This window comes from Diadema antillarum, unplaced genomic scaffold, assembly GCF_040938485.1.
Source record: "Diadema antillarum isolate AM-2024a unplaced genomic scaffold, OU_Dant_1.0 seq00001834_RagTag, whole genome shotgun sequence".
NCBI lineage: Eukaryota > Metazoa > Echinodermata > Echinoidea > Diadematoida > Diadematidae > Diadema > Diadema antillarum.
Window position 1 is genome coordinate 33,562 of NW_027272507.1, and position 27,936 is coordinate 61,497.

General features: G+C 38.6%; 1 long non-coding RNA gene across 1 annotated transcript; it reads right to left on the reverse strand.

The window, feature by feature from the left end:
- Positions 1–5,413: 5,413 nt before the first annotated feature.
- On the reverse strand, positions 5,414–27,677 carry LOC139712648 (uncharacterized). Its single transcript, XR_011709578.1, has 2 exons — positions 27,067–27,677; positions 5,414–7,814 (listed from the first exon to the last, which is right to left on the reverse strand). It is a non-coding gene; the product is annotated as an uncharacterized lncRNA (long non-coding RNA).
- Between the last annotated feature and the right edge of the window lie 259 nt (positions 27,678–27,936).

Below are 27,936 nucleotides of genomic sequence, written 5' to 3' on the forward strand. Positions count from 1 at the left end.
ACAATCAGTACATGCCCCAAAAGAGATCCTCAGACACGACTGTCAGACATGGTCTTGAATGGTGCCTGAATGCACACATAATCAGATCTGTGTTTGCCAATGTACACCCAATTTCGTCACAACTGGTGTTTCATGGTTTGTCGTAGTTGTTTGAACTATTTTCTTATCTTTTTTATTGGATACTCAACGACCAGCTCACAAAAAAAAAACAAAAAACAAAAAACGAACACCATGGTACAGGTTTGTACAAATCAAATAATTCCATATCAAATAAAGCATACATACATGTATATTCCTAATGCACCCTGGTCACATAGCATTGCTGGCTTAGGGCCAAATTTGGTGGGAGGAGGACCCGCAAAACCGGGCTATATCACAATTATATTAGAGGCAAGCGTCCTAACATAAATGATATGATACAGTATCTTTCAGTCATTATCATCATCAACATCAACATCAACATCAACACTGTCATAATCATCTTCATGACTATCACATCATCACCACAGAGGATCAGTGTAGTCAAAATAACCATTATCATCATCACTTACTCACATTGTATTTAGTACCATAACCCTAATTTGTCTAAATATTCTAATTATGACAACCCCATAAAAAATAAAAAGAACAAAAAAATCAAAACAAAGCACACTACAGTACTTTCAGTTCGTCATACTGATTTTTCCCAAATGCAGCATCACAATTTATTCAGAAAAATAGTAAATTGTAGCATGTTATTGAACTATACTGTAAGTATATGCAAAAGAAATACATTCATATATCATACATTCCACATTTCTCCACAATTGCTGACATATCAGTATTGAAGTTAGTTGACAATTATAAAAACAAACAAAAAAATTGTACATTTTTACATACTTTTGTATATTAATTTATACTGTACGTAAAGTTATGCAAAAGAAATACATTCATAAATCATACATGCCACATTTCTCAACAATTGCTGCCATATCAGTATTGATGGTAGTTGAAAATCATAAAAACAAAAATAGTAAATTTTCACATATTTTTGTATAGGCCTACTGATTTATACTGTACGTAAAGTTATGCAAAAGAAATACATTCATAAATCATACATTCCACATTTCTCAACAATTGCTGAAATATCAGCATTGAAGTTAGTTGAAAATGAAAAAAAAAAAAGGCCACAGTTGACACATAAAAGCAAGAAAGTTTTTAAAAGTCTTTCAAAGTGACCAATTGAAGGGAAGACCAAATCCTGATATTCTTTATGTAACATGTGATGCTTACAGTCTCTCATGGTATAATGTATTGTCATGTCAAAAGGTAATAAATGGTGTAGGTCATCGTGAATACACTATATTATATTTCCCACTTTCGTTGCATTGCTTCTGTTACATTGACTAAATAAATATGCCACATACCAGACAACAACAAGGCACATTATAGTTTTATTTTTGTTTCAGTTTTTCCATTTTCCCCCAAATTTGCGCACAGGTAAGCAGGAAGGGAGTAATTTTTATTCCCCAACTATTTATTGATTTACTTTCACTAGATTTCGGTGGGATAAAGGCATACCACTCTGTGTCATCCTATAATTATAATATTCATTATATCATGGTTCTGAATCATCCATTCAAAATATTTCTCTCCAGTCTCTGATGTGATGAATCACAGAAACATAATGTCGCTGGGGTAACAAGACCTTAGTTATAGCAGCAATTTTGGTGAAAATGACCTTTTTCAATTAATGGTCAAATAATGGGTTAAGTGATGCCCTGTCCAAATCCAAACTGTCTTACTCCAAAAATGGAGCCACCACGGCATGTCAAAGGAAAGGCTATCCCATTCGCCATAGTGCTTTGGCCGCCCTGTTTTTCGGCTCTCCTGAACATTTGACATTTTGTAGATATGAGGTCTTGTCGCCCCAGCGACGATAATCATCTGCGATGGAAGATATGCAGAGTACATACACACTATTTTCACAAAGATTCTAAAGTACAGTCCGACTTTCCAATATCTTTCAATTGTCTGGACATGGACTGACACGTGATTGTTTTTGCTTTTCCAGAGCCAAAGTTTACTGAAGGTGCAAAGCAAATAATTCTCTTGCAAATATGAGGAAATACAAAAGTCAGGGCATAAACTGTCAACCCCTATGATGTGATGTATATTTGTAAGTACCAAAATATTGTTGCTAAGGAGCAAAGACCAAGGGAAAGGTGTATTTCCACTGTAAATATTCCATTGTATTTCCAATTTTTTTTTTTGAATTGTGAAACATTCAAATATCATGTATTATCACTGCAGTGATAAGTAAATTAAAGAATATCTAATGTTTACCCCAACTCAACTACATGTAGCTTAAACATAAATACATGTATCTCGCTTACCCAGCAAAATCAATAATCCACATGTCTGCTGGTCCTGACAGGGTGGACACCTGCACTCAGACTGTACTACCACTCCCATATTCAACATAAAATGCAACTAAATTTTAGAAATGATAAAGAATTCATATGAGACATTCAATATATATTTTGCCGTACTTTCAGACACAAACACTTGCATCTATCATGTATGGTTGGTACATACAGTAAAAAAATAAAAAAAATAAAAATCAGCTTGGATGTCAATTCTAACGACTTGAATTCAAAATTGATGGATTAAAGAATGCAAATATTTCTGGATATTACAACAAATGCATAAATTCAATTTGCATTGCAGATGACAACTATCTATGACAAAACTGGAGGAAAGAAGAAGAAGAAGAAGAAGAAGAAGAAGAAGAAACAACCTCACACCAATAAACCCAAAGCAAAGTAATTCAAATTTTATCTGGAAGACTATAATACAGTATCTGCATTGTCAGTAAGAGTGTATATTGAAACACGCAATGTAAATTTGTTTGTGTATACTCTTCAATGGCCAAAAGCTTGTACATAGAAGTCATACAAAGGGGATAGAACAGTTACAGCCATGCAAAAATTGACACAAGGCGCTTTCACATCAGCCCGATAAAAATCCAAGCTCGAGATATTTTTCGCGATCGCAAATTAGCGCGCTATTTCATTTCCTATTCACATCAGCCTGAAGAGAATTCGAGCTAATTCGACAGCTGAGCATGCGCAAACAGTGTCGGGTATACCAGTAGAGCGCACGCTTTCGGGTCACACATGCTAGGCATGATGGGATGCATCGCGCTAATTTCTTGAGGCGATTTCACATTATCAAATAGCGCGCTAGGTCGCTATGTTATCCCGCTATTTCAGAAATTTCCCGAGTTGGACTCAAGAAATTTTCTCGATCAGAGCGATACAATCAGCGCGCTAATTTGTTTTCACATCATCAAACAGCGCGCTATTTCGCGATCGGGTTAATTTCCCAAGTCAGAAAATAGCGCACTATTTCGAAACATCGGGCTGATGTGAAAACGCCTAATGTCACAGTTTTGTTAATCCAATATTCAGAGATCTACATCAATATCTACACAACATTTTTGCATTGAAAAGCAACTTGCATAACGAGATGTATCGAGAACACTAATAATATTGATTTGAAAAAAAAAAAACAGATGCCAAAATGTATGCATTGATTCACAAGTATAATAAAAAAGAATAAAGAGAAATAAAAACAATAGAGATTTCAGATAAATGATGAAACTGACATGCTACCATAGCAAAGGTATAATTTTTGAAGAGATGCATTCAGTACCATGGAATCAGCCATTGACAATTTCAGCAAAATACATATAGGCATGGTAATTGACGGTATTTGATAAGTCAAACAAGATTTATGCATAAATTGACCATGTGGGTGTGTAGTGCACCAGATTTGACACTAACAAATAACACAAAATGAATAACACAAATAACAATGATAATCAAAAGGAACAAAAATATGGAACAGACTTCTCATAATAAGGCAATAGACTTTCAGGTTAGTTCTAATACTGTACACATGTTGGGCAGTTCTTATAAAGTATAGCGACCGGAGTAAAACCATATATATCATGGAATTCCATTATATTGCAGCCAAGTGACAACAAGACTTGCAAGGAGTCATTTTGACTTGCTGTTAACTCTACCTCTCCTGGAATGGAAAGCAAAGGAAAAAATAAAAAGGCTTTAACGACTGCTATCTTAATGCACATCAGGTAATTGGGTGATTTTGCGGCAGAAATCAGTATCTTGTCGATAAATTTGCAACTCTGAGTTATTTGGATAAAGTTTAGCTGAAATTGTTTATTAAATATCTATAAAAAAAAATTAAAAATGCCAATTTGAGAGAGAAACTGCAATTCTAATCCTCTAAAATGTATTTTTCATTTAGGATCAGTAACAAATTCAGCAAGCAAGATGATTTCGAAAATTTTGCACCCAAAACAAATACCAGTACCAAATAGATGAAAAAAAAAGGACTTGAATCAGAGAGAATTAGTGTACACTACCTTATGAAAAACTAACAATGAATAGTAAAAACCATTATAATGAACAAATACAGTACCACATCACAGAAATGTGGTTTTGGAGACTTGATGAATAGAGCATAATGCTGGCCTCCATGACGGGATAATACAGGGACAGTTTTTTGCGTCTGTCAAATACTGAAGAAAGCAGGCTTGATATGTGCAAAGCAGTAATGCAGCACAGCTGACTACGTGACAGAAGTCTGCATCTAATGATATGTACGCTTGTTTGATATTGCTTGGCTCGCCACTATTTGTAAGCTTTGGGGAGATTTACGACATTCTAAATCAACACACCGAGTGCGCTACGATCCATGTCGAAGTCCATTTCTTCTTCTTGCTTGTTTTACCGACTCATGAAATCCCCCAGTCCCAATTTGTCGCAAAGCAGCTGTATGAAAGAGAGCCCCACCCTAAATGAAATGTCACAAATAATGTGTGATATGAAATTCACCTATAAATAGCTGTAGGGATGCTGGGAATTGCTCTACACAGCTACAGCATTCCAATACTACCATCATCATTTAAAAAAAAAAAAAAAATGTGCACCGAAATCGTACACTAAAAGCGCTGGTATGCCTTCCATACACACTAGGATATCATGACATGCATGTCGCAGAGAAGAAAAGAGTGAAAAAACAAAATGACAACACTGGAATATATTCAGTAATACCTCTGTACTTGAAATTATTTACACCAAGAGAGAGAGAGGCATCCACTCATCATTAGACTCAAATAGAAAATAGAACAAGTACAAGCAAACAAACTACCTGCATACATTCCTTCCTGCAGTCTTAATACTGCAAGATATATGCACTATTGTTCTGTTCACAATCCTGAGGTATATAATCCATCTTTTTCCCATCCTTAGCAACGGTGTATATAAGAAAACATATGATATACGTATATACATTCATATATCCTTTCCGGACATATCTCTTCTTTAAAATTTGTACATCACTGTAGTATGACTGGCACCAAGCTGGTAATTAATTTCAAGTCTACACAATAGACAGCTTAATGATTAATCAGAATTCATGCAAGGTACATACAGGCTTATCATTCATGTTCCATTTACATGCTGAGTAGACACATGAGGTCAAAGGTCACATTACATTCACTGCTATGCATTTCCGGTATTCAAAGATGATCAATCAAAAAATGTATGGATTACCTTTTTGCCACCCTGATATGACACGCTGTTGTACATTTTGAAGATGCCTTTGTTTTCCAAATTTCATGAGAGGCCAACCGGATAAACTTTGACTCTGAACAACACATACCAATAAGTATGCATGCTGCTTGTGATATAGGCATATACTGTTAACATGGAATGAACAAGACCAAGCTACACACCCTGGAAACAACTGCATTACATCTGTCAAAGTAAAAGTATCCACAGGGTAAAGTATAGGTTGAAAAGCAGCAGTTTGAATCAACTTTGAAAAGAAAATGTAAGTCTCTTTCCAAATAAGTACTTCTCAGCAGCTGATACTCTATAAATCTCTCTCTTGGAGAGCATCCCAGAAAAGTTGTATCAAGCATCATCAGATACAAGAATCGGAAGCATATTGTTCTTTGCTGGAGATTGAGTTACATGTAATAGCTCTTGTCTCTAACGCATCGTGTAAATGGGGTACATGACATACAATGAAAGCAGCACGAAGAGTGAAAGGTAACTGTGCAAACTGGTACTCATACACCCCATTAATATCCAGCCAAAGTCTACTGGTAGTTTCTACAAGCTCTTTGAACCATTCCAAAACAGTCCCAAGCTCCTGTACAAACAATTCTAAATTGGTATGTGAGGCCACCTATTTAGGAATGTTCTTTGAACCACCTACAGTAGGTGGTTTCAGAGGCCATTCTGGGCTTGGAAGAAGTACAAAGTGGATTGAGAATCGGCTTTCGACTGCCCCAAAACATGCTATGCAATTTGAGGTGCAATGGAATTTAACCACCACGTACAGTTGCTTCGTGGGGACCTGCACAGACATGTAATAGCTATATGAACAGAAATATGACCTGTCTGTTGCTATGGCTCTGAAACTGGTTCAAAGCAACTTGAATTTTGGGCTGCAGCAATATAGTGGATATACGCCATGTAAACACGAGAGGCATTATTTTAGTTTCTACATTCAGTAAAACCCTAAACATTGTACATCTCTGCATATTCACAATAGAGCATATATTAAGAAAATGAATATGTTTAATTGCATAATGGATTTATAAAATATCTCATAAAGAAAATGTACTTTCTTGCAGCAAAAGAAAAAAAATACATGCAGACATTTAAATGAATATTTGGTCATGTGTGCAGTGCTCAACCAGACAAGACTACCACAGCTGTAACTCCTTGTTTCATGAAGCAATAAATGACTGACTATGGCTGCTGAACAAGAACAATTGATTGAGATGACCTCTTTTTGTTGTGCTTTTTTCCTCTCGATCTGGGCTGAATAGTTGAGTCTCTCAAAATCACAGCAGTCTCGATGGAGCGGGAGTGAGAGACAAAGGAATGCCACAGAAAGCTAGTCAATGCCAGTCTGTGTGCATTAGCCAACTTCATGTAGCTCCTGGAAGAGGTGTTTCACATGTGCTGATTCCATGACTTTGGTAGGTGCATCATATGTCGAACAAAACAAAAAAAGGACAAGACAGCACATGCTACATCTCCTCATTCCGTGCTGCTCTCTTGCGGGCAGCTTGTTGCACTGTCCATCTTCCAGCCAGTCCTTTGCCATGGCAACTGCATCACCTATCATCCAGGGATGCTCGGGGAAGAGGTCATTCGCACTGTTAAAGTCTACTGGCACGCGATACATATTGCATGGCTCATGGCCATCTCTTCCTACGAGTTGTGTGACGTAACGCTTCCGGGCTGAAGTTACCCTCACCTAATAGATCTAACAACATTGCATCCCCTTCATTCAGACTGCAGGGTACCCAGCCAAAGCGGCATGCTAGAATACCTTCCTGTGAAATTCTATCTGCAAGGACGTGTCCTATAAATGCACGAATGCAATACCAATATCCAGTTGCTAACCTGGAGAACTGTACTGTGTGGAGGAGAGGGTACTTCTACTGTCATTCCGACAAATGGAAATGCAGGACGATTCATCACACCTTACCAAGTTACCCCCAAAAAGCTACAACCTTGATATTTGTACAGAAGTCCATGTCAGCGATACACAAGTATCTAAGTATGATCATAGGATGTGTACAGCAGCCATCCACATTGCATCATCTCCGTCGGGGTGGGTTACAGGAGCATGTCTCCGCCAAAGCTGCCAACCGGACTGAAGAAGGAGGAGCCATAGTTCTTGGACATGTAGTCGCTGATGTTCACCTTGCGCATCTGGTTCTGCATAAGAAATCAGACGGAAAGAAAAACAAAACAAAACAAAAAGTTTAGAGCTGAAAGCTGCTCAAGAAAGAGACCGTCATCAAGAAAAAAACAATGTTGCTGGGATTTGAATCTGTATGTCACAAGTTGGTAAAAGGATGTCTCAAAACGTACACTACTGTCAAAAATAAGGCTTTTAAATGAGACCTGTGCAATGTAACTCTCATGAACCACACATTTCTCCCATCTATATGCAAGTACACTCTTGCTGGTAGCTTACATCTGTACATTGCATGCAATAATTGCTGAAAGTTGACTTTAGTGGAACAGCTATGTAATGATTGTTATGCTGGTAGCCAGAAATATCCCTGCCCTAACAAACCATTTAGATATCAGCAGATGATTTGTAGTTTTGGCCATAAAGACAGAGGGATCATTAAAAAAAAAATGGTTGAACTACTGGTCTCTCTTCATCAACACATGACTTCACAGAACCTCAAAGACAACAAAAGTTCATGCTTTCCTGATATACACTGTATGTACAGCAGCCAATATCTGAACAACTACCAGTAGATGTATTTTTAAAAACCTGAAAGCCCTTTTTGTCGCCAGAGTAATATTGAATCCCTCTGCCTCAAAAACAAAATTCAGAAGTTTCTCATGAATCCTACATACTATTTAATAATTACTGGCAGTAGTAAACTGCACAAAGCTCTCCCTGGCGAGCAATGATATACCAAAAAGCACATTCAACCAAATACACCACAGCGTACTGGACAGATATAACTGTGTTCATGTATGCTACATGTACCTCGTGCAGTAAAACTCATGGTCCTAAAATTCCCCAGCACAATGGTGCCATTGCCAATAATGTAGAACAAGCAGAACAGGAGACGTTTAAGCAAGACTGAACTTGACGTTAAAGTTGAATTTCAACATTTACAGGTTCAAGAACACTTTCAAAATATAGTGAAACATTCTTGTAAATAAGCAAACTTGATGAGGTGATAAATAGTCTCACAACACCCCTTCCTCTCCCCCCAACAAAACTGCTCGCCCAGAAAATCATCATACACTGTATTTCCTTTTTTTTTCCTGTGGAATTCAAGACAGTCCAAAGAAATGACATCTTTCATATCAACTTGTGCGAGAGTTGCAATGATCTTGCAGCTCGATACTGCAATGATAACTTTATAAAAAGGAAGTGGGAGGTTGAGTTTCGGGTACTGTAAAACATGATATTTTCGCAACGTATATTTTTTTGCAAATTGGAGCCGACAACCTTTTTTGCGGCATGAAATATTTGTGAGCTGCCTCTAACATTCAGTGCATATGTACTGTACACAAGAACTTTCGTGTGCATTTTAATCTTGCAGATCTTGCCAAATTTGCGAAATTAAAATGCACGCGAACATTCCTCGTTTTACAGTACTGAAAAAATTCAAACATCTTTATGACACTCTTCTGTATGAACAAGTGAGAGAATTGTGACTTGTGAGGTTATTACATTATCACATCGTCTATTAAAGTTTTTGCCTCTAAACCTGATCACTTGAAGACAAACCCAAATATCTTCCCCTTCTGCCTTCATGGAACACATCCTATAAAGCAAACAAGGCAGCAGGCAGGCACTGTGTGTCACTGTGTCAGGGTTGTTTTTTTTTTTTATGCTGCACTACCTGGTACTTTTTTTTTCTTTTCCCTCTTTGGGGAAGGAATACAGGGTGACTATTTAGACAGAGACCAAAGATTTATGACTACAATGTCAACTTTCAAGTGTGGGAGGGTTTTTTTTTTTTGGGGGGGGGGGAAATCCCACTTCATCACAGAGCGTCTTTGCTAAGGTCACGTTTTTCTTTGTGTGTAGCTCCATATTGTGAGGAATGAATGCTAAAGTCACTATGAAAGTCAAACATGAGGACTAATACTGGTAAAAGAATAAAATAACAACATGAAAATGAAGTGCATTCTGCAGCATGCAACTACATATGTGTAGTTCAACTTTTAGACAGAGGCTGTTTAAATTCCAGGGAGGTGTTACATATCTATGGAGTGGTAACTCTCCATAATGCATGCAAACACAAGTATGGGTTCAAAGCATTAATACTGGGATGTGTGGCATTCCTCTGAGATGCTTTGAGGTCATGCTTGACACCACTCTAGCTGCAAGACGAAGTTTGGAGACTAAGAACGCTTTTTACATTTCACTGAATTACAATATTTCTCTGTAAAAAAAAATTAATGAAATCTTCAAACTGGTTTGGAACAATTAAGGAAGGACTTCAAAGTTATAAACATGTATTTCTAATTTCTTTGTAAAATGCAAGTCAAAATGACATGAAAATTACAGTGTATTGTAAGTCCTCTTTAAAACTTGATATTTATCCATGATGTGCACATTTGTGCTTGTTAGTTTCTATCCTTTAATCTGGGATAGTTTGATCTTTGAAATAAAAATACTCCACTGAAAGCTTGTTCTAGGTGAGCTTTTATACTTTTCGCTGTTAAAATTGCCAGCTTTACGCTGTATTTTGATTTGTTTGCACTCCAATACAAGTCACACACATTTACCATTGCAACAGCAGTGAAAGAGAGCGAACATTAGCAAGGTAAGCCTTTGATAATGTAAGAGCACTAGTCCTGATTATCGAGGCTCTACTTTGTATGTTCGCCTCTTCTGATACATGTGGCTGCAATCAGTTGATGTGGCAACCAAAAATTTGGTAGTGCTGCATTAGCGATGTCTGTAACAAAAGACATTCACCGTCTGCATCTGTCACAACATACATTTTGTAGATCACACGGAATACTCTTGATGGGAAAACCACTGTAGCTTCGAACTAGAACAAACAGGAAACCACAATATGAAAAACAAAAATACACACACACACACACAAAAATCACGAAATATGACTGTAGCATGGCAATCATATTCATGGCACATACAAGGCCGGAAGAAAAGGGAAAATGATAGATACATTGTGTATATATATATGGAACATCTCTCTTCTGTGGTTATGGGGGGGGGGGGGGGGGATGGGGGGATCGTTTTCCATAACTTAGGGTGACTGTCCAAAAAGTGTCAGAAAAGGTCTGCTTTTAGACATGTATGGTGTTGATAAATCAACAATATTAAAAAAATGATGATAAGGAGTGGTTTTTTTTCTTCTTTCTATATCACCATTTAGCGGTGCTATTTCACAACATAGCTTTCTTCGACGATCAGGGAGGTACAAAACATAATAGAAGAACCCTCAATACAATTTCCCCTTTCTACATAGTTACGTTTATTTCATGTTTTATCACCTGCCATGCACATCTTCTCATTGATGCTCAACCCACTCAAAATGGCTTGCTCCATTTCCAACTGCATGCCAGCACTCTCTACAAGACTGGGCTTCCTGCGTGCCATTGACTGACATGCATACTATTTCATGCATTGGATATCCATTATCTCTCAAGTGAAACCAAACCACGCATTACCAGCATGTATGAAGCGCATGCCTCTTCAACACACTGTGAATGGGTACACAAGTACAGTAGATCGCATTGTGTACAGTGATGTCTGGAAATAGCTGCCCTGGATATGGATTTGTGCATGCAAGCACAACGTGTAATACTGTTATTTCTTAATACTGCACTGCAATGTACTGACTACACTATCGATAGTTCAGCTTCTATGGCGGAATAGCACTATACTACAATCTACACAATGACACTTCACTGAACTCTAAATTCACGTTTTGCAGTTTCGTGAACACAGAATCAAAGGTCTGCCAACCTCTGTTTAACTTAATTTTAGGAAAATGTTAATATTGTTGTTATTTCCAAACTGTAAGAATCATTTACCAGCATTCAAAATTCAGGGTATTGCACTACAACCGTAGGTTTCGTAAAAAATATGCCATATGGCTTTTGTGAGGTCCCTGGTAAAGCTATTTAGGGTATTTATCTCTATCAACACGCACATTGTAATTAAATCTGTTTGACTGAACTTAATTGATAATGTGAAAATCATGTTAACTGTACTCTCATAGCTCTCTGTGATTTTCACATGTAATTCCAGTCAAACAGATAATTTATGTGTTGTTATCTACATTGAGTCATTTAGGCTATGTTTTACAGGTGTGGTGCCATTTAGGGGTGCAAATTTCATGTGCTGTACTGGGCCATTCACAGTACGGTCAATTTCTGAGGTGTTTGGATGTGGGTGGGTAGCACATAACTACATTGTAACCCCTCCCCCACCCCATGTCAGGAACTCATACATAAAATGCACTATGATTGTGTTACAACATTCCATTCTAACAAACCATCACTTTCAACATGTACCTCTTTATTCCTCAAATGGATAGAACAATGTACAAGATTTGGCCCACAAACACAACATGGGAATACCATGAAATATTTCGAAATTTCCCTTTTGTTTTTTAAGTGGTTACAAAGTGAAAAGTGCAGAGGCAAGTTCTACAAAAGTATCAAAAGACACAAACACACACACACACACACACACACACACACATACACACACACAAACCACTATGGTGTGTATTAAACAGTAATCAAATATGCACCAAAACAGATGAACCATTCAACTTTTGTACATCCCAAGTTTTCTTCAGCTTCAATTGCTAGTTGATTCATCACTGTTTCAGCAAATTTCTCACTTCCTGGGTAGTTACAGTCACTGCATTATCAATTGTTCAAACCAAACTTTCTTTATACTTAAACCCATCGTATCCTGGGAAAAGTTTCCACATACATCTTGTCATTATTACATATGTCCTGAGGAATGTAAATGCATAACATTTATTGGAGATACATCAGATTAAACTGTTCAAAATAATCAATTCTACAAAGATTCAGAAAGAAATTCACAAAGATTTGCCAAGTTAAGAGAGAGAGAGTGAGAGGAAAAACAAAAAACAAAAACGAAACGTTGATCTTTTAGAATGTGTTGTCAATATGAGAATGACATTTTGCAACCATGGTTTTTTTTGTTGTTTTTTTGAAAGTTCTGCAAACTGAAACATGAACAACAAGGGAGCTCAAATGAAAGAGAATTTTTATGACACACAAGTGAAGAGGAACAAAGATGGGTATTTTTCAAAAGACACAGCACCAAACCACACAAATGTGGTGTTTTGGACTCGATCAGTTGATGCCGGTTTAAGACCACAGTATTTTGAAGCTTCGATGCATTGTTGAGTTTATTGCTTTCTTTCCTTTTGTTTCACCACTTCCTGCAGAAAATGCATTACAATCACATGTGTAATTTTATTTTCATTATCGCGCCTCACATGGAAACATTTTAAGCATAAGAAGGTAGCTAGAAACATATGAAGAGTCCCACTAGAAAGGGAGATGCCACTGAAACATTGATAATGCAATTTCGATAGTCCTGCCATTTTGTTTTTGACATCGGTGCTTTAAAAGACACATGATTTTATGTTGATGACATAGTCGAGACTATGTGATAGTAGAGTAAATTTAGAATTTCAGCTGCATAAATTTCATGCAAATCAGATTGGACAAGGATGTTGTCGCGGGAACCTGACATATTCATATCTACAATTTAGTCACATTGGACCTTCTAACCCCTATCATTTCAGCAAAACATAGTGCCTCAACAAACTTCCGGGGTAGACCCACAGATGTTCAATGATTTTTTTACGGTGTTTTCCCGGTTTGTTCTTGATATTGAATTCTATATTATCTTAAAAAACCATATCTAAATCAAGTCTTAGCATGCCAGTCTGAGACTATTGCCAATTCTGCCAAAGCATGAATACAAGAGATAACTTACAATTTTTGTTAACAGTACACACATGCAAAGATTATTTTCCGCTTGTTTACAAAAAAGCTGCATTAATCCTTACACTGTATATTCCTTTTCCTGTTTTCCCAGTCTACTTTAGAAGGGGGGGGGGGGGTCATTGCAAATGCAGGCTACCAATCAGAAGGAATCAAAACATTGAAAATCAATGGACTCTGCAAATTTATAGTCAAATAAACATACTACTCCCTAACCGTGCCATATTGAGAACAATTTCAATTTAATAGGTGTATAATGCACAAAATGTATAGAATGTCTGAAAGTCTGCCCACTAATGCACCACTGTTGTAGTACGAGTTATAAAGTGTAAGTACTGTAAGGTAAGGCAATTTACAGTGTACGCAGTTCAAGTCTGATACAAGATTCCACATAAGAAATGAAAAAAAAAATGAATAGAAACTTTTTGTAACCTTCTCATCATATGGCTGCTTCAGAAAATGCTACTACAATGTACACTTTGTACATACATGTAGGTCTTACACTGTTTGACTCTAAATTCTATACACCCAACTTAAACCTAGAAGTAGAATTATATTGTAATTGTAAAGGCATGACACTCGATCTTGGGGCAATTACAAATTACTAGTATCTCCATGCATTCAACTCCCCCCCCCCCCAAAAAAAAAAACAAAAACAACAACAACAACAACAACAACAACAATAAACAAGCCACCAAAATCTAAAGTCATCAAGAAATTGAACAATGCTGACAAGCCACAAAATTAGAAGATTTAGTAAAGAAGGTGAAACACTCTCAACTGAGCAGATCGAAACATTCCCCCAACTATTCCCCTATTTTCGCTTCCATGCTTCTTTGCTGGAAATTACTGAAAATCAAAACAACAAAAATCCAGTGACGATAATTCATATAGGCTCGATGCATTGTTTGAGTGGAAAATAACGTGATCAGCAGAGAGCACGGGCCAAGGTTTAGTTTAAAGAACCATGCAGGATATCAAATGTAAATATTTTCAAAGTGCCACCAGGGGTCGGTTGCTGGTAGCTTTCTGCAAACACTCTGCCATGATAAAAGGGACTAGGTACAATGTACTTTAATACCCATGCTCCAGACTTTGGCCAACACCAGGGGCCGGGTACAAAATGTGTACTCTCCTTTGGAAACAAAATGAGTGGCAAATTGGCAACAACTGTTCAATATGACTTTGCATCTGTAGTTGCCTTTGTAAGCATTTGGGTGATTGTTTTTGTTTGTTTGTTTGTTTGTTTGTTTGTCTGTTTGTTTTTCAGAACCCAGACTACTCCTCTTACACAATGTATGGAAGGTTAAAATGCTAATTACGTTCAGATGAGTCTTCTGAAAACTCAACTACAATATTATGCACTTTATTCACGGTGAGAAGGCAAGGAGGCAGGTAACATTTTTTTTTTTAAAACTTAAAATACCTTGTTACAGATTCACCCTGGCAAGTTGTTCAAGGTGTGAAAGCAAGAAGACAGCTTGTTGAAACTCATGGGTACTTAGGACTTGCTTTACACATAAGAAGACATCCTATCAAATCTCACACTGGTGCTGTGTTAAGACAAGAAGGCACCCTTTCAAGGTGCTTTCTGGGCCCCATTTCATAAGAGATGTTAGGATAGCAACTTCCGTAGCAACAGCCAATGAGAAGGCTGAATTCTTGTTGTAACCATGACAATTGCCATTCAGCAAAGAGTTCCCATCATAGCAACCTTTTTTTTTTAAAAATGAAATAGGTCCCTGTTCCTATTTAAAAGGGCGCCTTCCCATCTGCTCATTGCACGTTTATAACCTTTGTTCATCCTGAATCACCATTCAATCCATACCTGGATACCTTGTACATAACCTCTTTGCCCATATGAGGGAATATTTTGATTTGGGTATTTAAAGGTAGGGGTTCCCTTTTATAGACCTCCCAAAATGCAGCAAAACATTAAATATGAACCTCAGGGGACTTGTTTAGGCCACTGCTGAGAAATTCGGAAGTCAACAGTTATCTACAATTTGAATAATGCACAAAACTCAACTACTCAGTAGTTCTGTGTGTCAGCCACACTTAAGCCTTTTTGTTGCAGTCTTCTGTATTTTTTATCTATAAACACAAATCTAATGGTATAAGAGCTGATGTAATAACATATAGAGTGTGTGGCAAGAATGTATATAGAAATGTTTGTAAGTTTAGATGAACTTTCTTCACAAAATATACATGATTGACACATATGCAGTGCATGGGTCTGCAAAGGTAGCCTAGTAATGTACTGGAATTTACGGTGAGCCCCGAAAAAAATTCAATTCAAAATCTAACGGTCATTAAAAGTGTACTAAATGTTACCTTCCACTTTCAATACTTTATGGGAGTTTCTAAAATGATACGCTCTTCAACATACCACTGTATTTATACAACTCTTCATTTGAGGCATGCAAATGGGATTCCCTACCTTTAAGGAGAGGCAATTCCATTGGATGTACACTGTAGCCAATAGAAAGCATGACACACAATCTACTGTGTAAGTCACTTTACATTTGATGTACACTCGCCACTGGTTGATCTCACCTTAATGGAAGCAAGGCTACATGTACTGCATCTGCACAGGAGACAGATTTGAAGGGATCGTATAGTTTTGGTTGAGACCTAATTTCAGGTTTCAAACATTTTTTTGTGAGATAATGAGAATCCTCTTATGAAATATGAAAGAGCAGGTAATTCCATGAGGAATTCAACGTTTATTTGATGAAAATTGGTTTTGAAATGGCCGAGATGTCCAAAACAGAGCGATTCTGATAAAGTGTGGGACCCACCTTTTATTACGATCGCTTTGTTTTACTTTGTTTTTGGATGTTTCAGTCATTCCAAACCCGATTTTCATCAAATAAACTTTGAATTCCTCTTAAAATGGTATGCTCTGTACTATTTCAGAAGTGTTTTCTTGGTATCTCGCAAAAAGTTAAAAGCCCAATTCTCATCTCCACCAATACTGTACCATCCCTTTAAATGACATTTCCTATCCGCACAATAACAAATGCTCAGAACGACTGCCCTGCTATTCAGACCAACTTTTATGGAGGGAGATCTTTTGCTCACACTACCCCTTCACTTTGTAATGTCATCCCAGCTCATTCAAAGTAACAATCCACAACACCCATCAGAATCATCCTGAAAACTTTGTACAAGTACCCTGGTATGTAGCAGTCCTACCAACTGCGAAGTGAAATATTCACTGATCCTCAGGCATGCTTAAAGTTCAAAGCAGCTACTGTTAAAGTGGTTTCTTTCGCGTACAGAAACTTTTGCGGTTTCCATCGGTGTCGACTTTTTCGCGAGTGTTTAAATTCACGGTCTGTAATGATAGCATTGTAACAAGCGACGAGTTCAAAACATTTTTGCGTGATGTTAAATTCGCAGTTCAACCTCAAAGCGCGAAAATAAAACCACCGCGAAAGAAACCACTTTTACAGTACATACTGGATACTGCAATTTTGCATGAGGTGCCAAGATCTGTTAAAATTCATTTCATACGAGTTGAGGGATGGATTTCAGATGGCAGACTGCTGTTTGACGCCCTCTGAGAGCAAGGGGGATCAATTCCCAAGATAAGCCTCATGAATCTGACCCATCTCTTCAGTGGGATGTTAGCCTAGACTCGTTCTTGTTTGTTCCATGAGCCCTGTCAATCATTGTTTCCCTACCTGCAAGAATGGGACTTCTCTCTCCGAAGTGAGCCTGAAAGAGCTGCCTATTTAAATAGTATTTACCAAGTGTCTTTCCGTCTGTCTCGGAGAGGTATAATGCATACTTGTACTGGTATTGTAGGTCTTCAAATGGAAACCCCCCCCCCCCCCCCCCCCCAGTCACAACCTCTGAGGCAGTACCATATCGGTAGATTCTTTCTCATCCTTCTTGTGGATCAGTGCATATTTCAATACTTAAAGAATTGCTACAGTTGTATGTAGTAACTGTGACAAGTATCCATCTCCCCAGTGAGTTGGGACAGCAGAACATACTTGGAGTGCCACCTGAATCCAAATGCTCCAAGCCCCAGTTGGAATTTTACTCAAGAAAATGAAAGCTGATGATAATTTGTATCAAAATGCTTGGCAATGCTTATACCCAACACTACAGGTACCGTAAAATCTGAAATTTCTGTGGGGAGTGTGCATGAAACGAACAAATTTTGCGAGGAACCTAGATTAGTAAAAGTAAAATGCATGTGAAAGCTTCATCTAAACAATGAATGCCAGTCATCAATAGGCCTATCTGTTGATGCAAAAAATTTCATACTGCGAAAAAAGGCCATTGGCTCCAATTAGCGAAAGTTTTCATGCTGGGAATGTTTCTGGTTTTATTCTAGATCGTGTAGACACAAAACTTAGGGACAATCTTTTTTTTTTTTAGGGGGGGGGGATTATTGATGCAATTTCCTTGAATTTGCAGAAGAAAACAGCTGCAAATGACAAAATATACAAGAATATCAAACTACAATGACTATCATCATGTTTGACTGTGTAGGTGTGTGTGAAAAAAAAAAAGTTGATAAAAAGTTTTGATATTTATTACTGAAACTTTGAAAATCTACAGCCAATTCCTGATCATTACACATTTATAAATTGTTTCATGCCTTCCATCAAATAATAATTATAAGAGGAACGCTTTGATAAACAATAAAATATTTTCCATTGTTGAATTAAAAAAAAAAAAATCAAATTACAAATACCTTTAGGGGCTCTGAAGGACACAGCACCACAGTGCCCAATTACAATGGCTAAAAATGTAACATGTTGGTATGTAAACTCTGGGCAAACTCAGGTTATGAATGGAAATACATGCACATTTATCTGTGGGGTATGAAAACCAGTGGGCACGCGTTTTTCCTCAAGAGAGGTGGGCAGTTTCTCGTGCGCACATACTGTACGTGTATTTTGTATGTGCACTCCGCAACGATCTGCACAGGCCTCAAGAAGTGTGTGCCATGTTCACGCCAAGACCGTTCAAGAGTCCCCTCATCTGGGGTAAACACAGCAGGGTCCTGTTTCATAAAGCTGTTCGTAAAGTTACGAACAACTTACGAGCGACTGGTAATCAGTTCTGATGTGCTATAATTACTTACCAGAATTTCCATAATTTAGCACAAGAACTGATCACCAGTCGCTCGTAAGTTGTTCGTAACATTACGAACAGCTTTATGAAACACCCCTCTAGAACCTCATCGAGGTTGTCTCAAACTCGTGATACACGTAGGCTGTATAGCACAACATTCACGCCAGGCTCACATGCCAGGCTCACTCCAGACTCCTGCTTTTTCCATGACTGCTTAGAGTTCCTAGCCTATGCAGGGCAAACACGACGCAACCTCTACGGGTTGGCCGTGTTTTTGGGGACGCTAAATGGGGTAATGAAGCGCAGAATACATAATTGTACTGTGACATGTACACCACCTGTAGTCTTCTCTGTTTTTATTTCATGTCATATAACCAGGACTTTATATGAGAAAACCTCATTTTTTAACCTTCCTTTCTTATGGGTATCTTATTTTTGTGAGGTGGGGGAGGGTAGGGTTGGAAATGGCAGTAAGTTTGCTCTTTCTTATAAGGGTAATTCCATTAAAAAAGGGTCCCACTAGTTAAATGCCCCTTCTATTTGCTTCATATTGTCATTGCTTAAAAATTACATACCCTAAATCAATTTCACTTCTGAATACTCTTATTCAGGTAAGTATCTTCCTTTTCAAAGTAAAATATAGAAATTGCTTCTTCAAAGTTCCAAATGAATTTTGACGAAAAGTGCAAAATCACAACGTTTTTGGGCAAAATTGTGTGACATTTTACTGTAACACCAGTTAGACAGATTTACAGCTTGTCTGTGGATTAAACTCTATTTTAAGGGGTCAAAAATGATAAAAGATGAGCAAATTTTGAACACTATAAATATAATTCATGCATCAATTGATACACATTTGCACACGTAAATCCCAAGAAAGACGTTTCACGTGTAAGTTTTGGTGTCCCCATAATTGCTTACACGAGAAACCTTAATTTATGAGTGTGGAATCCATATTAAGGACCAGTGTTGAACTGTTTGTTCTTATTTTGGTAGCACACATACAACACTGTAGTTTAAAAGATCTCAAGAGAAAATTGGGGTAAAATATATAAATTTGAAAAAAAGACCATTTGAATTATAATTTTCACACACGTGGCTTTGGTGTCCCCCTTAATATTATGTCGGGGCACAGTGATAGCTAATTTTTTGTGTCTTATCACAACAATAATTGCTCCTCATTGGCATACTTTACAAAGTAGCTGTGGTTTTTTTGTAACGGGTATCAAAAATTGACCACTCTATTAATTTGAAAAAAAAATGCAAAAACAATATTTGGTGTCCCCCTTACACGGGAAACATTGAAGAATCTTTTTCCTGGCCAAAAATAGGGGTTGTGTTTTTTCAATAGTATCTTAATTTCTTACTTCAAAATAATCACTTCTATTGAAACAAACATAGAACTAGTTTGAAATATGTGGTAAGATGCCAAAATGGATGGTTCACCATGTAACAGGGACACCAATGGTGTCCCCTTTACATGGTGAACCAGTTTTTCCCCATACACTGCAATTTGGTATGCTGACTTCCTGCAATTTCAGTTTAGAATGTTAATTTTCAGTCAGTTTTCAAGGGACTTACTCAATATGAATGTTTTTTTAAGTTATGTTGAACAAAAATCTGATTTTCTGATTTTATTGGCAAAATAGGCATGTCACAAAGTGGGTCCCTATTTTATGGAATTACCCATAACCAAAAAAAAAAAAAAAAAAAAAAAAAAAAAAAAAAAATCATGTTTTCATGGCTTCAATCCAGATCACAAATATTAAATCACAATGCATATCAGGTATGTGGTTAGGGGAAATCAATGCCTATAGATGAATAACTTCCTACACCATTTACATAAAATTAGCGTTGCTCATCTTGTTTGCCAGACAAAACCGTCTTTCTGTGCAAAGTGATGTCTAGTATCATAAACACATGACCTACACTGTACATTGTATGTATTAAACATCATACCAGTTGTCAGTGCAACATAGATGACCTACATGTACTGATTTTCAAGTCCTTTCATTCACATTCCATGTAAAACAAAGTTTGTGAGTTCTCTTTGAAGTTAAAATGGATTTCAGTGAGCTGGATTATTCAAGTAAATCTCATAATCCCTTTGGTAATTTCAATGGCTTTCATGGGAGACTGTTGCATTAGAACAATTTTCACTGGAAATGTCGTCAGAGTAAAATGTGTGATGTCTGGGCTTTCTACTAACACTGAAAATTGTGACAGCAAGATACATGTAGTCATGTACAATTCATATGCTTGCAAATTTATAAGCTACAAAGTTACTCTGAATGTTGTTGGTGAAAGCTTTTGCATAACTATTGCAGAAATGATTGGTACATCATCTCTGTGTATGTTATCACATGGGCGTCACCAGGGGGGGTGCGTTGGGTGCGAACGCACCCCCCTTCAGATCCTTAAAAAAAAAAAAAAAAAAAAAAAAAGCTTCAGTCTGCAAGCGACCTCAACGCCGGACGTTAAATAATTATTCTTTTCAATTTTCTTTTTTTATATTTTGCACCAGGGACATAAAAAAAAAATCGTGGGTAAAAACAATTCGCACCCCTGGTTCTGGCAGCACTGATTTTATGCATATCTACTAGTATTCTATACAGTGTTTACTATTTATCGACCGTACTGTACATCCGTACGGTACGTAGCACGTACACGTTTGCATGTACGTGTGCTACTTACAAGTATGTAGGGTCTATGTAGGTTATTTCTGACCAATCCATATTGCCAGCCCAAGAGCGAGCCCTAAAGTAGCCTCATTAAGAAAAAAGAAAAGAATGGAGGGGCAAGCAAATCATTTTGCCCCCCACCCCCCTCCATAATTCCAGAGACGAGAAGATTTTCTTACCTTTTTTTTTGACGGAAAAAAAGTTGCCCCCATAAAAATATTGGAGGGCAAGCATAATTATTATAATTTCGCCCCCCCCCCCATAATTGATAATTCCCGAAATGAGAAGATTTTCTTGCTTTTGAAAGAAAACAAAAATGTTGCCCCCATAAAAAAAAAAAGATATTGGAAGGCAAGCGCACCAGTTGCCCCATCCCACATGATCATAATTCCCGCGATGAAAAGATTTTCTTGCTCTTTTGTTAGAAATCTGTCCAATTATTTCACCCAAAAGTAGTGGCGTAACCACGGAGGAGGAGGGGGGGGGGGGGGAGGGCGCACGGGAAGGGGGGGGGGGTAAGAAAATCTTCTATGATTTCTTTTAACCATAATAAAATAGGTGTATAGTGTGAAACATTGTTCAAAAAGCCCGGAGCCGACAAAAGATTATGATTCAGCGTGATTCCTGGTTGGCATTCTGCATATAAGCAGTATGTGCGCAGTGTGTACTCAGAATATCCGAACGGCAAAAAGAGTCGCTACCATGTTGCACAATGCGATGTAGAATTTACACCTTTGTACCTTACGCTTCGTTATATCAAAGCTAGATCATTGATTTTGCAGTGTTGCTTTACATACTAGTCTATATAAAAATGTCTTGCATTGCCAATAAAAAGACTTGAACCTTATGGGCCAATTCCTAACTTTTCCATGTATATAATACACACACACAAACAAACACTCACAATTAGGGGATGCTCTAAAGTGCAGATTTTGGACATCCTTCCCCCGCTTGGTCACTTCGACGCCACCTCGCTGGTCATACCTCCCCCAGTCATGAACATAAACCGACACCCTTGACTACCAGTGGCGGATCCAGGGGGGGGGGGGGGGGGGGGGGGGGGGGGGGGGGGGGGGCGGGGCGCACCGGGCGTCCCCCCCCCCCTCACAATTTCAAAAGCGAAAAAATATAGCTTCAAATGGCAGTTTTTGGACTGTAAAATGTCAAAATTTCAAGCTCGCTCGCATTTAGTCGTAATGCCATTCTCGTGAAGTTGCTGCCAGTAATTGTCGGCAGTTGCGCCTGGTGGCCCCCCCCCCCCCCCTTAATTTCCAAAGCGAACAAATATAGCTACAAACGGCAGTTTGGGGACTGTAAAATACCACAATTTTCAAGCTCGCTCCGCTCTCGCATTTGAATTCTCCTGATATTACTGCCAGTAATTGCCAGCAGTTGCGCCCGGTGCGCCCCCCCTTAATTTCCAAAGCGAAAAAAATTAGCTACAAACGGCATTTTTTTTACTGTAAAATGTTTTCAAGCTCGCTCTCTTCGCTCGCTCGCATCTAATCGTTATGCAATTCACCTGATGTTGCTGCCAGTAATTGCCAGCAGTTCCGCCCGGTGCGCCTCCCCCCCCCCCCCCTTAATTTCCAAAGCGAAAAAAAATATCGCTAAGAACGGCAGTTTTTGGACTGTAATATGTAAAATTTTCAAGCTCGCTCGCTCCGCTCGCTCGCATGTAATCTTTATGCTCTCCTGATATTGCTGCCAGTAATTGCCAGCAGTTGCGGCCGATGCGCCCCCCTTAAATTCCAAAGCGAAAATATATAGCTACAAACGGCAGTTTTTTTTACTGTGATATGTCAAAATTTTCGAGCTCGCTCGCTACGCTCGCTCGCATTTAATTGTTATGCCATTCTCCTGATGTTGCTGCCAGTTATTGCCGGCATTTGCGCCCGGTGCGCCCCCCCTTATTTCCAAAGCGAAAAGAATATGGCTCCAAATGGCAGTTTTGGGACTGTAAAATGTCAAAATTTTCAAGCTCGCTCTCTTCGCTCGCTCGCATTTAATTGTTATGCCATTCACCCGATGTTGCTGCCAGTAATTGCCAGCAGTTGCGCCCGGTGCGCCCCCCCTTAATTTCCAAAGCAAAAAAAAAAAAAAGAAAAAAAAATATGGCTACAAACGGCAGTTTTTGGACTGTAAAATGTCAACATTTTCAAGCTCGCTCGCTCCGCTCGCTTGCATGTAATCGTTATGCCATTCTCCTGATATTGCTGCCAGTAATTTGTCGTTTCACACCGCCATTCTATAATCCATTTATAGGGGGGACGACCCCCTCCCACAGCCTCCCCTCTTGGTCGTTCCGCTTGCTCGGGCTCGGTCGCGTTCATGATATCAGTGTAAGAATTGCTACTAGAAATTTATTTATACCATTTATAGGCAAATTGTGTAATAACAATTTACTTCAAAATGTACGGATACCTTAAACAAGTGGGACTGTTTCAAGTCGATAAAACACGCAAAAAACTTGCATCAAATTGCACTATTTACAACATCAAAATGCAAAAAGTGCTCACGAAGGGAGGGGGACACCCACATCCTTCCACTCGCTTACTCCTCTCGCTCTTGCTTGGCCGCGTTCATGATATTCAGTGTAAATATTAAAACACGAAGTTTATTTGGATGATACTATTTTTCAGGCAAATTGTTCATTAATAATCTACATCAAAATTTACTGCTACCTTAAACAAGTGGGACTGTTTCAAGTCGATAAAACAAGCAAAACATGCATCAAATTGCACCATTTACAACGTCAAAATGCAATTTCAGTTCTAACCGTGGGAGGAGGGGGGGGGGGGCAACAGGCACTTCTACATCCTCCCCCCACCCACCCTTGCTGGCTCCCTCGCATACTAACCCTCCCCCCCCCCCCAAAAAAAAAAAAAAAAAAAATGAAATCTTAGCTACGCCGGTGCCCTTTCCCCGCTTGGTTTCCCTCAAAAAACAGTAAAAAGTCTACGGATTGAGAGCTCCCTATATTCCAAATGTCTGTCCAAAAAATCTCGTTACATTTTAGTGTCAAAACGCACCCCCCATGAAAAAAAGCTGGTGACGCCCCTGTATCATCCTGATCACAGCATCACACAGGTCACATACAGTATGTTTAATAACTACAGTTTCAGGCACAGAGATGTTTCTTTACTGAAAGCAGTGGTGAAGCAAATTTGAAGAAATATATTTTGCTGGAAAAGGTATTCCATAAGCCCCTCCCACCCCCCCCCAAAAAAAAACAAAAACAAAAACCAACAACAACAACAAACAAACAAACGAAGACAATACCATGCACTGAGAACTAGGTGTTTGTGGTTTTTTTTTTGGTTTTTGTTTGTTTTTTGAAGCAACAGAAAAACCCAGCAAATTTCTTGGAAAGAAACAGGCATAATACCCTGATCCTGTTACTGTATACGCTATAATTTTCGCGTACATAAATTTTCGCGAATTGCCGCTGTCACACATTTTTGCGAGTGGTTAAATTCGCGATTGGGGGACCAGAGAAAATTATGAAGTGGCGAAGAAAGTGTGAATTTTCAACTTACTAGCAAATAAGAATGATACTAGTTATACACTGCATGAAAAAAACTTACCACACTCTGCGAACTAGTAAGTTAGAATTCAACATTTTTGAAGTGGTTAAGTCCATCGCGATTTCTGACGAGTGGTCCCCTTGCGATAATGGATTGGCTCTCTACAGTGACAGTATTCGTAAGTAGACGTGGACGTGCGTAAACAAGCTTAGCCAGTATGGTCTGTTCGGTAAGCCGTGACATGGTATAGTAGTACTGAAATGTTCATATCATCAAGGCAAGGGATTCATTTTGGAAGGTAATTTTTTTCGCGTGTTGTTAATTTCGCGAATAGCTCCCGACTCGCGAAATTCGCGAAAATAAAACCCCCGCGAAATATATAGCGTATACAGTATGTCTCCTTGTAGTACGTCTCAAATGCAGGAAAAAACAATCTCGAGATAGCAATCCTGGTAACTTCCTTCTGGCACTTTTTCTGAACAGGGCGCTATTGTTGCAGCAAGTCCTTGTACAAAAATTGTACATAGACACCATCCCCTTCTTTCATGCAAAAATAATTACCTCCGCCAAGGGAGGAGGTTATGTTTTCGTTACCGCTTACTTGTTTGTCCATGTGCAAAATAACTCAAAAAGTTGGGAACGGATTAATATGAAACTTGCAGGAAAGGTTGAGAATGACACAAGGAACTGATGATTAAATTTTGGTAGTAATCCAGAAACTTTTATGGATATTATGAAGGATTTTCGATATTTTGGCAGGTACGAGGTAGGGTCAATGAACTTGGGAGTTACAATGTAAAGCTGTGTTAGGTTTTCATACGTGCACTGAAGTGCATGCTGTAACTGCAAGGCAGCCCAGCTGAGGGTTGATGACATAGCAAAAGGCTTCTATATTGGGAATTCAGGCGATTTTTAGCATGCATATATGGGTGGAAATCACTGATCTCTATGGAAGAACAAGATCATTTGAGGATTAGCTGCTTGGCGGAGGTCTGCGCTCTCAGACTGCTTCTCTAGTTGTAAATGAGTTATTGCCTTTTGACTGAGAGTGAATTACATATTGATTATTTACTTTGTTAAAATTTGGTGCTTACATAGTATGTACAGCACATGGACAGTATAATTGTGAAAGTCTGTTAAGAGAAAAAACAATAAAAGTGTACAAAATGATCAGAAAGTCACAGGCATAATTTGAATGCTCCGATGGTATTCAATATTCTTCAATATCTTGATAAGCTGATAATGCTGCATTCCCTCAATTCACATGCAGTTGTAAGCCCACCAGGTGTACTCTAGGGTTTCATTCTTCTGTAAACATTTTGTGCTGGTATAGCATCTCCTCATTTCAAGGTGCTACATCGCTTTCACTATTCAGATTGCCTGGGGTAAGTGAAAATCAAAGTCCGGCAACTTTTTAGAACAATGAGAAAAAATCTTTGCCCAAATTAGGCAAGCAAAAAGTTTCGATGTCAAATTTTTTTTTATCTTCCCCCTTCAAACCCACGAAGTCAATAATAGAGAAGCTCAAAGGTATTAAACTGTTCAGTGATGCTACACACTTTTTAAAGAATTACATTTTGTCAACAGCAACTTTCCACCACGTTTACGTAAAGAAGCCCAAATGCCATGCAACACCAACCCTCAATCAAACCAAGTGTTTTTAAGCATATATATATGAATCAATGTGTGGTGTTTGTTCACATGAATGTGTTTTATTAAGTCCTTGACTTACAAGTGATTTTATCTATTATTTTCTTATATTTTTTTAACTTTCTTGTCAGGCAAGTGTTCTGCAACAATTTGAAAATCTGCATGCTTGCAAGCTGTTAAAAAAAAAGAAAAAAAGAAGTTATGGAACACCGTGCTTGTTTACATTAAATATACAAGTGTTGTTGTTGTTGTTTTTTTTTTTGGGGGGGGGGTAAGATGGGGAGGAGGGAAGATTTGCATTCTGTTTGTTACAAGTGTATTTAGCATTTTATCCTTGTTTTAGCTTGTACTTCTTTTTTTTTTGCAGGGGGGGGGGGGGAACATGGTTGAGAGAGAGTTCAAATCAAGGATATTCCATGCATCCTTATCCTCATCTTTATATTACAAAGCAGCAATGCTGCATATATTTATACAAAAAAAAATCCAAATAAAATGTCTTACCAGCTGGCATTTTCTCTTCTCATGCTTGATGTTGATGGGCTGGCTCCTGCCGTGATTGCACTTCCTCTCGATCCATTCCCGATACTTGCAATTTCGGGGCGGGGGATCCACGGTGTCAGGCGAGAATGTCACTTTTACGCACCCTCCTGAAGGCTTCTTCTGACAACTCTGAGCAATCCAGCGGTGGGAAGGTGCTGGCCCGACGTCGCTTGCCACGGCAGTTCTTCAGGCAAGACTTCAGACAAGCCTTGGCCGTTACTGCCCCTGGCTCCACGGAACCCTCGAAGGCTGATCGCCTTGTGCTCTCTCGGATTTTGCTGACTTTGGGGCCGAGTTCTTCTCATTTTCTTCGAAGTCGCTCTGGTGTTTCTCCGACTCCATCTCCCCTTCTGTCTTCCTGGTGCGAGCGACCTGAACGCTGTCATCGCTGGAGTTGTCACCTGAATCCGGGGAGGTGTGACCATCTTCAGCGGGCCTTTCGGGACTTACCGTCGTCTGGAGAGAGGCAGAGGACATGTCCAATGTCTCTGCCACTGCTGGGCATGTGCGACTCGCTTGGAAGAGACTGGCAGACTATTGGAGAATTGCCTCCTGCATCCAGTGGGGAATCAGAGCATTGCATCTACAGGAGGTGTACTCTTGCTTGCAGTCCTCTTGAACAAAGGGTATCTTGATGTGCAACGTCGGGCCGTCCTTTAGAACGGCGCTTTGAGTTCGGACTTTCATTTCCACTCCCATTTCCATCAGTTTGCACTCGGTGCACATCCGCATTTTCTGCCTTTCCATTAGTCAAGGCCCTAGAATTTTTATCCTCTGGCATTGTTAAAGCTTTAGTAGTACATGAAGCATCAAAATCCAGATAGCGTTCTC